This window comes from Mytilus galloprovincialis, chromosome 1 (assembly GCF_965363235.1).
Source record: "Mytilus galloprovincialis chromosome 1, xbMytGall1.hap1.1, whole genome shotgun sequence".
Classification (NCBI taxonomy): Eukaryota; Metazoa; Mollusca; class Bivalvia; order Mytilida; family Mytilidae; genus Mytilus; species Mytilus galloprovincialis.
The window spans coordinates 24,226,010-24,237,019 of record NC_134838.1 but is presented as its reverse complement, the minus strand read 5'-3'; the positions used below and the strand labels follow the sequence as shown (position 1 = coordinate 24,237,019).

General features: G+C 32.9%; 1 long non-coding RNA gene across 1 annotated transcript; it reads left to right on the top strand.

The window, feature by feature from the left end:
- The first annotated feature begins 591 nt into the window (after positions 1–591).
- On the top strand, positions 592–10,135 carry LOC143070491 (uncharacterized). The gene is made up of 2 exons (XR_012976549.1): positions 592–725; positions 8,240–10,135. It is a non-coding gene; the product is annotated as an uncharacterized LOC143070491 (long non-coding RNA).
- Positions 10,136–11,010: the final 875 nt, after the last annotated feature.

The window sequence follows — 11,010 nt, the reverse complement described above, 5'->3', positions numbered from 1 at the left end:
ATGTACAAAAAATAAACGTAAAACGAATATGTAACACATAAACAAACCACAACCACTGAATTACAGGCTCCTTATATCATGTTCTCAAATCTAGATATCATCTCCCATTTAGAAAAAAAAACACATGAAAAAATGAACCTATTATATTATGTGTTGCTCTCCTATTCTATCATAATCATTTGGTAACTAATGCAATTACTGCCTCTTTCATGCCTGTCTTGAACATAAAAAACTAAATATTAAATAAACAACACTCCTAATGCTCAGATTTGTTGTCATCGTGTAACACAGATTATAACGCCATATAGGAAAAACATCGAACTCCTTTTGTCACAAGACACTGTCAAACATCCAAACATAATATCCCCACTCATCTGTGTCACACTTGTTCTATTCAAAATAAAATTATCAAACTTAAGTAAATGAATAAAAAGACAATGCACTAGTCAGTGCAAGTCTTCTTGTAAAAAGGTTTAACGAAGCTGAAAAAAGAACATGAAAAGTTAAAACATGTTATTGTTAAGGTGTCTCGTTACCGCTCGAGGTTGGATGATTATTCACCATTGAAGACGTAATCAATTGTAATTGATACTGGAACAACCCTGTAAAGAAAATACCATTTAATTAGAATGTAATAAGAAGTCCTTTTCCCTTCATATTGGTTATTTTGTGACATACTATTTGATAGAGGGAATTTATAAGGCTATTGTCGACATTATATTTAGGTAGGTCACTTACATTACAAAATTAATTTATCCTGGTAATGATAAGTTTAGGGGCCTCGATGGTTGAGTGTTCGAGGTACTCTAGAACTATCTGTATAGACTGATATCCGTATAAACTTTAATAAATGTTTAGAGAAGGATATCCGTAACTGTTGAGTTGCTTTGTTTCTGCTTTATTCATTATCCTCGATTAATTGTTCGGACCATATTTTTTTGGGATATAAAACTGTCATAAGTTCGTCAAAATATATGAAATAGTCGAATAAAAATAATATGCCCACAATGTTATAACAACATTAAAAAGTCCACTGTTTATGAAGTCTCCACACCTAATCCTTTGGATGTTTGATGTGTAATAACTTATAACTTAGTCTTAGATGTACGATTTTTATTTTTATTAGTTTTTATTGGCTTTGAACTAGCTTTCAGGGCTTGCGATTACTCTCAGATCTTTACTTAGACGTGTCTGTTTGTTTTTTGGGGATGTACAAGTACCCTCACACGTTCACTTTGTTTGCGTAAAATTTATTTTTATTTGTATCCACCTGATGAGTTAAGCCTTTTCAACTGTTTTTATTAGACTACTTTGATATTGTACTGTTAGTTACACCACTGTACCAGGTTAGGGGAGGGTTTGACGCCAGCTAACATATTTAACATCACCACATTCTGTATTTGCCTAGGCCTGACACAAGTCAGGAGTCTGCAATTCAATAGTTGTCGTTTGTTGCTGCGTTACATATTTGTTTTTCGTTATTCATTTGTTTTGTGTCTAAATGAGGCCATTAGTTGACATGTTAGAATTGTTTTACATTTGTCCTTTTGAGGCCTTTAATAGCAGACTATGCGGTATGTGTATTGATCACTGTTTAAGGTCGTACGGTGACCTAATAGTGTTAATTTCTGTGTCAGTTGGTCTCTTGTGGAGAGATGTCTCATTTGACACTCTTACCACATCTTCTTTATATTATATATATGTTAAGGACGAGAAAAAGTTAAACAAAAATATAGATACGTAAGTATAAAGTAGGTAAGTCTTGCAAAGAAATTTGGACTGCCACGGGAATAGCAGATTGTAGAGGGACGAAGTTTCACATGCCATCTATGGACTCCTCAAAGATTTTTTTTACAAAGGGTTATTAATTTTCAAAGAGCACGGACATATCTCAACACGAGGCAAATGAATTAACGTCCCATTTCCTCCCCGACGTGGATACGTGCTTGTGCATCCCACACAGCAAAACGGACGTCCCACTTTGGCTATGGATATGGGGTGGTAGACTAAAATGCATGGAGACCATTTTTCCAATCCCCAGTCACTCTTGGTGTCTTGAAATGTAGTGATTAGGTACTTGTTGTTTATCATTTGATGTACGTGATATTGTGCCAGCTTGTTTTGTCGGCTTTGTATATTGTTAACCTTTACTCTATGTTACTGTTTGCTCAACATTTGTTGTTAATATAATGGAATTCTATGCGACACATACTATACAACCAGGTTTAATATACCATTTTCTACATAAGGAAATGTTTGTACCAAATCAAGAATATGACAGTTGTTATCAATTCGTTTGGTGTGTTTGGGATTTAGATTATTTTCATCTGCTAAAGAACAATTACTGTCCATTCTCAATTTTACTTATATTTCATCTGTAATAAGCTATCAAATCTCCGTCCTTTCGCTCACTATGCATGCTGCTTGGAAGCTTGATCAATATTATTATAGGATTAAACACATTTTTTCTAGAGGACTGGTTATTGATGTGTAAACCGGGGCGATTAACTAACAAACTGAATAAAAGTCCGAAGGAACTAAACGGACGCCTACTGGACCTTCAACGGACGTTTTATCCGTCGATGTCCGTTCTGTCCGGTGGAAAATTTTGAGCATGTTCAAAACTTTGAACGGACGTCCAACGGATGAAATGTCCGTTGAAGGTCCAGTAGGCGTCCGTTTAGTACGGTACTCGTCCATTTCGTTTCCGTTTTGTATCCGTTACGTGTTCGTTATACATCCGTTAGAGGTCTGGCAGATAAATTGACCAACAGACTTCTAACGGACGTCTAACGGATAAAACAGATGTTGAACGAATGTGAAATGGACTTCTACCGGACGTATAACGGATAAAACGAATGATGAACGGATCTGAAACGGATAAATGCCAATTGAACATGTTGCGTCAGAAATGCCAATTAGATTTCTTAAGTTTCATGAATTCTTGATATTCATAATCGATCTTAGAGTAAGGGCACGTCTTCACAATCAAGCAGGTCTTATTCATGCCAGACACTGCCCTTTGGTGGCATTTTGAAGAACAAACCAGTTACACAGAAACATTTTGAATATTTATGGGATTTACATGTGTTATTATTGTCGCCTTTAATTTTTCCGTATATCTTGTTTATCCGTTTTTATCCGGTACACTTCCGATAGGTGTCTGTTGTATGCGGTACTCGTCCGTTGGATGTACGTTCGACATCCGTTTTGTCAGGTACGTTTCCGTTTCTTGTACGTTGCATATCCGGTGTGTGTCCGTTAACGCATTCGTTACGCGTCCGTTTTATTTGGTCAGTACATCAACGGACTCCCAACGGATTTTGTCAACGGACAACTTTTATTTTCATCCGTTGGGCGTCCGTTCGTGCTATCCGGTAAGATGTGACCGAGCCTTTACCCATATCATCACGATATTTTAGATAGCTGTTTTCTCTATTTAGCGGTTGAATTATGAAAAAACACTAAGTATTTCAGTTTCAAATTTAGTAATTTACGTGAAAACAGACACGAAATACCGAAGAAAAATAAATTACAAAATTGACAAACGAAATATTGGCCAGAAACATCGTCCGCCATCTTTGGATATACGTAACTGCAATAACGGAGATCACATTTACCCCAGTGCTATACTCGTCTGTAAACAAACAAAAATAGAATTTGTCCATAGCTACACATGTACACGCCCCTTTACAGATGACCTTAATCTACAAACAAACTATTATGTTACTGAGAAATATGTCCTATTAAAACACAACCAATGTTCAGTGATTCGTCGTAATGCTAATAAGATTTTAAAGGATATTATTGAAGCGTACCCATATAAATAATTGAGATTTTTTCACTATCCGTATAATTAAAAGAATGTATAAAAATTATATTATATTGTATAATCTGTGTCTGCAAAGGTTATGATTTAATGAAGTCTTTACAGTTTTGTGCTGTGGGGTTACTGGCTCATGGACACAAACTTTACATTTCCAATAAATCATATTAAGCAGGCGCGGATCCAGAGGGGGGGTTCCGGGGGTTAGAACCCCCCCTTTTTTTTGACGATCAATGCATTTGAATGGGGACGTGTAATTAGAACCCCCCCCCCCCCCTTTGTCCTGGGTTAGGAACCCCCCTTTTTAAAAAGGCTGGATCCGCCCCTGTTAAGTAATTGAAAAGGGACACAAACTTTACATTTCCAATAAATCATATTAAGTAATCGAAAAGGAACTTTTACATGCCAGTCGATACAGTGGTACCACGTTATCAGATGGGCATACTTCTTAAATCTGCAGAATTTGTTCGATAGATATTGGGCTGTTTAGAGTGTTATTTTGTCATGATATTTTAAAATTACACGGCGGAAAGAATTAAATAAATAATCTGTATATTCACTGCAAAAGAGCCAGTGTTCAGCGGTGGATCCAGAAATTGAGAATTTGAGCCTTGCTTCAGTGATTCCTGAGATAATCAACAAATTTCCCCACAAAATGGGCTCCCCTCCCCCTTAATCCGCCTCTGGTGTTCAATTTTATTATTAATTGTTTTGGCTTTTAACTACGCTGTCAGTAACTGCAAGTACTCTCAAATCGTACTTCCTTGTTAATTTGGCCTATTGATACTATTTGTAATGTTTTTTTTTTTGTTATTTTATGTAAACTTGTATTTAGTCTATATACCAGCTTTGATTGTTTGGTGTTAATATAATTTTTCACTTCTTCGTACTATGATGATCAAAATTATTTCCTTACTCCTTTGTATATATATAATACATGCATACGGGGCGCCGAATGGGACTCTTGTGGTTTTGTACTCGAAATTCAATTTTGTACGGTCCGTGGACAAAAGTGAGTTTTGTTCAACAAAAATGAGTTCAGTTTAACAAAATTTGTAGCATACTACAAATTTAAATTTTGTCATATAACATTATCTTTCAGTGGACAAAAGTTAGTTTTGTCATGACAAAATTCATTTTTGTAACACAAACATAATTGAAAATTGGGCGACAAAAGTCAATTTTGTATGAAATTAGTTTAGTTTGGATTCTGTGAACTAATTTGCATACAAAACTGAGATTTTGTCACAAAATTAAATTTTGTGTTTATTTTTGTGTAGACAGAATTGAATTTTGTACAAAACCACAAGAGTCTATGGCACGCCGTTTTTATATTTATTCAAATTTGAAGACATCTTATTTATTTAACAAGATATCTTATTAAGTATTAAGATATCTTTAATTTTATAAGATATCTTAATTAATTTGAAAGTAAATAAGATATCTCTATTAGTTTATAAGATATCTCTATTAGTTTATAAGATATATCTATAAGTTAATAAGATATCTCTATTAATTAATAAGATATCTTATAAAGTATATAAGATATCTTACTTCTATATAAAGATATCTTTTAAATACATGCATTTTGCGCCTGTCCCAAGTCAGGAGCATCTGGCCTTTGTTAGTCTTGTATTATTTTAATTTTAGTTTCTTGTGTACAATTTGGAAATTAGTATGGCGTTCATTATTACTGAACTAGTATATATTTGTTATGGGGCCAGTTGAAGGACGCCTCCGGTGCGGGAATTTCTCGCTACATTGAAGACCTGTTGGTGACCTTCTGCTGTTGTTTTTTTCTATGGTTGGGTTGTTGTCTCTTTGGCACATTCCCCATTTCCATTCTCAATTTTATTTATAAGAAATCTTATTAATTAATAGAGATATCTTATAAACTAATAGAGATATCTTATTAACTTATGGAGATATTTTATATATTAAATAAGATATCTTTATAACCAATTAAATAAGATATCTCTATAAGTTAATAAGATATCTCTAAAAGTTTATAAGATATCTCTATTAGTTTATAAGATATCTCTATTAGTTTATAAGATATATCTATAAGTTAATAAGATATCTCTATTAATTAATAAGATATCTTATAAAGTATATAAGATATCTTACTTCTTTATAAAGATATCTTTTAAATACATGCATTTTGCGCCTGTCCCAAGTCAGGAGCCTCTGGCCTTTGTTAGTCTTGTATTATTTTAATTTTAGTTTCTTGTGTACAATTTGGAAATTAGTATGGCGTTCATTATTACTGAACTAGTATATATTTGTTATGGGGCCAGTTGAAGGACGCCTCCGGTGCGGGAATTTCTCGCTACATTGAAGACCTGTTGGTGACCTTCTGCTGTTGTTTTTTTCTATGGTTGGGTTGTTGTCTCTTTGGCACATTCCCCATTTCCATTCTCAATTTTATTTATAAGAAATCTTATTAATTAATAGAGATATCTTATAAACTAATAGAGATATCTTATTAACTTATGGAGATATTTTATATATTAAATAAGATATCTTTATAACCAATTAAATAAGATATCTCTATAAGTTAATAAGATATCTCTAAAAGTTTATAAGATATCTCTATTAGTTTAGAAGATATCTCTATAAGTTAATAAGATATATCTATAAGTTAATAAGATATCTCTAAAAGTTTATAAGATATCTCTATTAGTTTATAAGATATCTCTATTAGTTAATAAGATATCTCTTTAAGTTAATAAGATATCTCTAAAAGTTTATAAGATATCTCTATTAGTTTATAAGATATCTCTATTAGTTAATAAGATATCTCTTTAAGTTAATAAGATATCTCTAAAAGTTTATAAGATATCTCTTTTAGTTTATAAGATATATCTATAAGTTAATAAGATATCTCTATTAATTAATAAGATATCTTATAAAGTATATAAGATATCTTACTTCTTTATAAAGATATCTTTTAAATGCATACTTTATAAGATATCTTATTAATTAATAGAGATATCTTATAAACTAATAGATATATCTTATTAATTAATAGAGATATCTTATAAACTAATAGAGATATCTTATTAACTTATGGAGATATCTTATTAAGTAAATAAGATATCTCTATTATTAACTATATAAAAGATATCTTATATAGTTAATAAGATATCTTATAAATTAATAGAGATATCTTATATTTTAAATAAGATATCTTATATATTTAATAAGATATCTTTATAAACATTTTAATAAGATATCTTATTTAATATATAAGATATCTCATTTAATAAATCAGATATCTCAATTAATATATAAGATATCTCAGTTTGTTATTAAGATATCTCAATAAGTTATAATATATCTTATTTAGCTAAATAAGATATCTCGAAATTGAATAAATATAATAACGGCGTGCCATAAGTCCCATTCAGCGCCCCGTACCGGCACCTGTGCACGAATTTTTATCGAGCACCAATTTTATAGTTTTATTGTTGATATCCCAACATGTACCAAGTTTTAGAATAGTTTTATTGATATACACTAAATGTCTTGGTATTCCTAAACGGAAGATTCTACATACAGAAGAAGAAGTATACTTGTCCAAGCAAACTGTCAACTTCTCATTGGGTGGCAGTGGTAAGAAGTACACTAGTTGTCACATTCTCCCAAGACTTGATTCGAACAAAACAATTGCCTACTCAAATTAGGAAATTTAAAATTTCTTGCAATGAACAAAGAAAATACGTCAACAAATTAACAAAAATATTGCATTTAAACATTTAGATGTTACATTTCACAAATCAAGAAATGTAGAAATGCATGCTACAGATCGAAAAATCCGAGTTTCAAAGAAAGAAATTACCATGATTACATTTTACAAATTAAGAAATGTATAGTAATAAATTTCCCTTCCGTACGAATCGGCCCGTGTTAAACGTGTACTTTAGCTCTGAATGAGGCTGGATTAAACATGTACTGCCCATTTGCTCCGAATGAGTCTCGATTAAACATGTACTGTACATGTCGTTTGAGCTCCGAATGAGTCTGGATTAAACATGTACTGTCTATGTGTTCCGAAATTGAATGAGTCTGTGTAGAACGTGTAGTGTGTATAATCACTGAACCAGTCTGTTAAATGTATACTGTACATATGCTTCAAATTAGTCTGTGTTAAAAGTGTAATGGGCATGATATTCTAATTATTTCAGGTTAAATATTACTTTACATGAGCTCCGAATGAGTCTGGGTTAAACATGTACTGTTCATGTGCTTTGACTGAGTTTGATTTAAACATGTAGTTGTGTGTATATTTCTGTTAAATGTTAACTGTGCATAAGCAATCATAAGCTCTCTAAGGTGAGCACTTTTGTTTGGTGTATCAAAATTCAAAATAACTTGTCATTTATTTATATTTTTCAATTATATATTGTACAGGTAAATACACCAATGCCTCAAAGACGACCTTATACTGATGGCTTGCCATCGATTAATGGGAAGTTGTTGTTGGAATATAACAGATATCAACGAATCTCGAAATCTCTTGGCTCTCGTTCAGTTCGAGAGAAAATAGTACGGGAGAAGAAACTCTCAAACGATCAGTCGGCAACAACCTTTGGCCAACCATGTTCATTCCATAGAGAATCACTGCACTTCTATTGCCATACACATAAAGAACCAGCATGTATAGTTTGTGCAACAACTATGCATAAAGTCTGCAACGTTGTGACAGTGACAGAAAATGCCGCCAAATCTCACCAAACATGCGTCAATTTAGAAGACATCCATCAAACAGTAGAAACTGTATTAGACAATATCGAAAAAATCAAAACAGACAGGGAAGAAAATTTAACAAAGATGTTGTTACAGAAAAATACTATTGAAAAGGAAATGCACAGTATGCGCAAGAAAATGAATGAACACTTAGATCATATCGAAAAAGAAATAATTGGTGAACTGAATGAAACCTTCAGAAAGCACAAAAACGAAACAGATCATCTGCTGAAAAATATAGATCATCGAAAACAAGGAATAAGGGAACTCCAGAACACTATCGTAAAGGCCAAAACTATTGAAACAGACGTCGAAGCGTTCTTGGTGGGAAAACGGATCGAGCAAAAAATCAGTGAGGAAGAAAAATTCGTAGACCATTTTTATAACGACGAATCTATAAAACAATCTGATTTTGAATTCAAGCTCAGTCCGGCTATCAATTCGTTCTTTGATGACATAAAATCGTTTGGGGATATTATCGTACGAAAAACTCCAAGTAGAGTAAATCTAATTCGTATCGCTCACAAAGTAAAACCTCCAGAAGTAGGGTTTCAGCTGGCTCGACATGTGAGCCACATTAAATTAAGACTACACGAAAAAACATATAATGCGACTGGTATACAAGACCTACTACCATTGCCTCACATATACGGTGGTTTACAGAGACAAACGACGATGTAGTTAAGACCTGCAATGTATGACTAATATAATTATCTCACATTTAGTTTTCTTTTTCTATTGTTTTTTCTGGGTTCATTTGTTATTGCAACCAAAATCGTCGTTTTTGACAACTTTTTAACACATTATTTTTAAATCTCTACCTGCATTTAAATATCTAACACAAAGTAAGCGGGACATGGCAATATTTGGATTTTACAAAAACTTTGCATGCAACTAGAATATTTGGGACTTACTTGTAACTAAATGTTAAAAATAATGTCTATTACAAAGAAGATGTGGTATGATTGACAATGAGACAACTATCCACAAGAGACCGAATGATACAGAAATAAAAAAATTATGTAACTTTGACATTTTTAATATATATTTTTTAAACCTTTTTGAATTCAGATTAAGAAATGGTATATTTGGCAATTTTACTATTATTCGATGAATATCAAATGTCAAAGGAAGGCGATGTGTACAATTACAGGTCATCGTTACGGATTTCAACCATGAGCAAGTACATGACGCATAGTTATATCTGTAGCTATATATAAAAGGCCCCGGGATGACAAAGAGAACCTAAAAAGCATGATCATACTACAACAATAAACCATAAACAGTAAGGGCAGACAGCAACAAATGATAACCACTGGATAACAGTCGCCTGGTCGGAAATCGAATCTAGATTAAAACACGTTAAAGTAGTCCAAACACGAAGACATGCCTTATTATCTGCTTTAATGAATTGCAAATTTGAACAGACTTTTTTTTATTGACGCAGTATAGAGTGCGTTTATAAGTTCAAATTCACTTGCCACTGTAAATAAAGCCGAAATTGGCAATGGATACAGTTATACCTTTGCTCCATTAAAGACGACAAAATATTACATACTTGCACCTGAAGCATTTTATGACTATGTTATTTCGTGCAATATTTTAGTACCACTGATATGTCGGATCCCTTCCTAATTTTATGAATTATAATTAAAGTGCCGATTAACCTGAAAGTTCACCTATTATAACAAAGATGTGGTATGATTGTCAATGACACAACTCTCCACAAGAGACCAAATGACACAGAAATGAATAGCTATAGGTCACCATTCGGCCTACAACAAATAGAAAATCCCATACCGCATAGTCAGCTAACTCATCAGATGGATACAATTAGAAATACATATAAGAAAAACATAGGGTGTACTTGTACATCGCAACAACAAAAAGACACCAAGTACAGATCTAGGAGTACTCGCAGTTACTGACAACTAGTCCAAAGCCAATAATAACTAGTAAAAATCATGCATCTTTGACAAAATTATCAATCAGTACACAACCAACATCCGATGAATTTATATATCTGCATGGAATATTAAGTATCAACTGATCGTCGATGCCGACTCAAGATCTCTCTTTGAACAGTTCGATGGTATAGGGTCTGAATCAAACATCTCTGAACACGTCTGTAACAATTTTTGGCGTCATATGAAACTATTCCACTTATACATTTCAGCTCAAAATTAAAACAATATTGGACCTCTGATGTCAAAATGGTTAAAACAACGCTCGTGATGATCGTTGACTCTGGATGACCGAAGGATTACCCCGAGAAATGAAACATACCAAACCTACAAAGCAGCAAAGATACACTTTACACACACTCATAATAAAGCTAATTATAATTACCAAAGCTATATGTGTCGCTGAATGTGTTATCCGCTTATAAGCTTTGGAAGGGACAAAACTTTATATAAAAAAAAAAGATCAGCTAA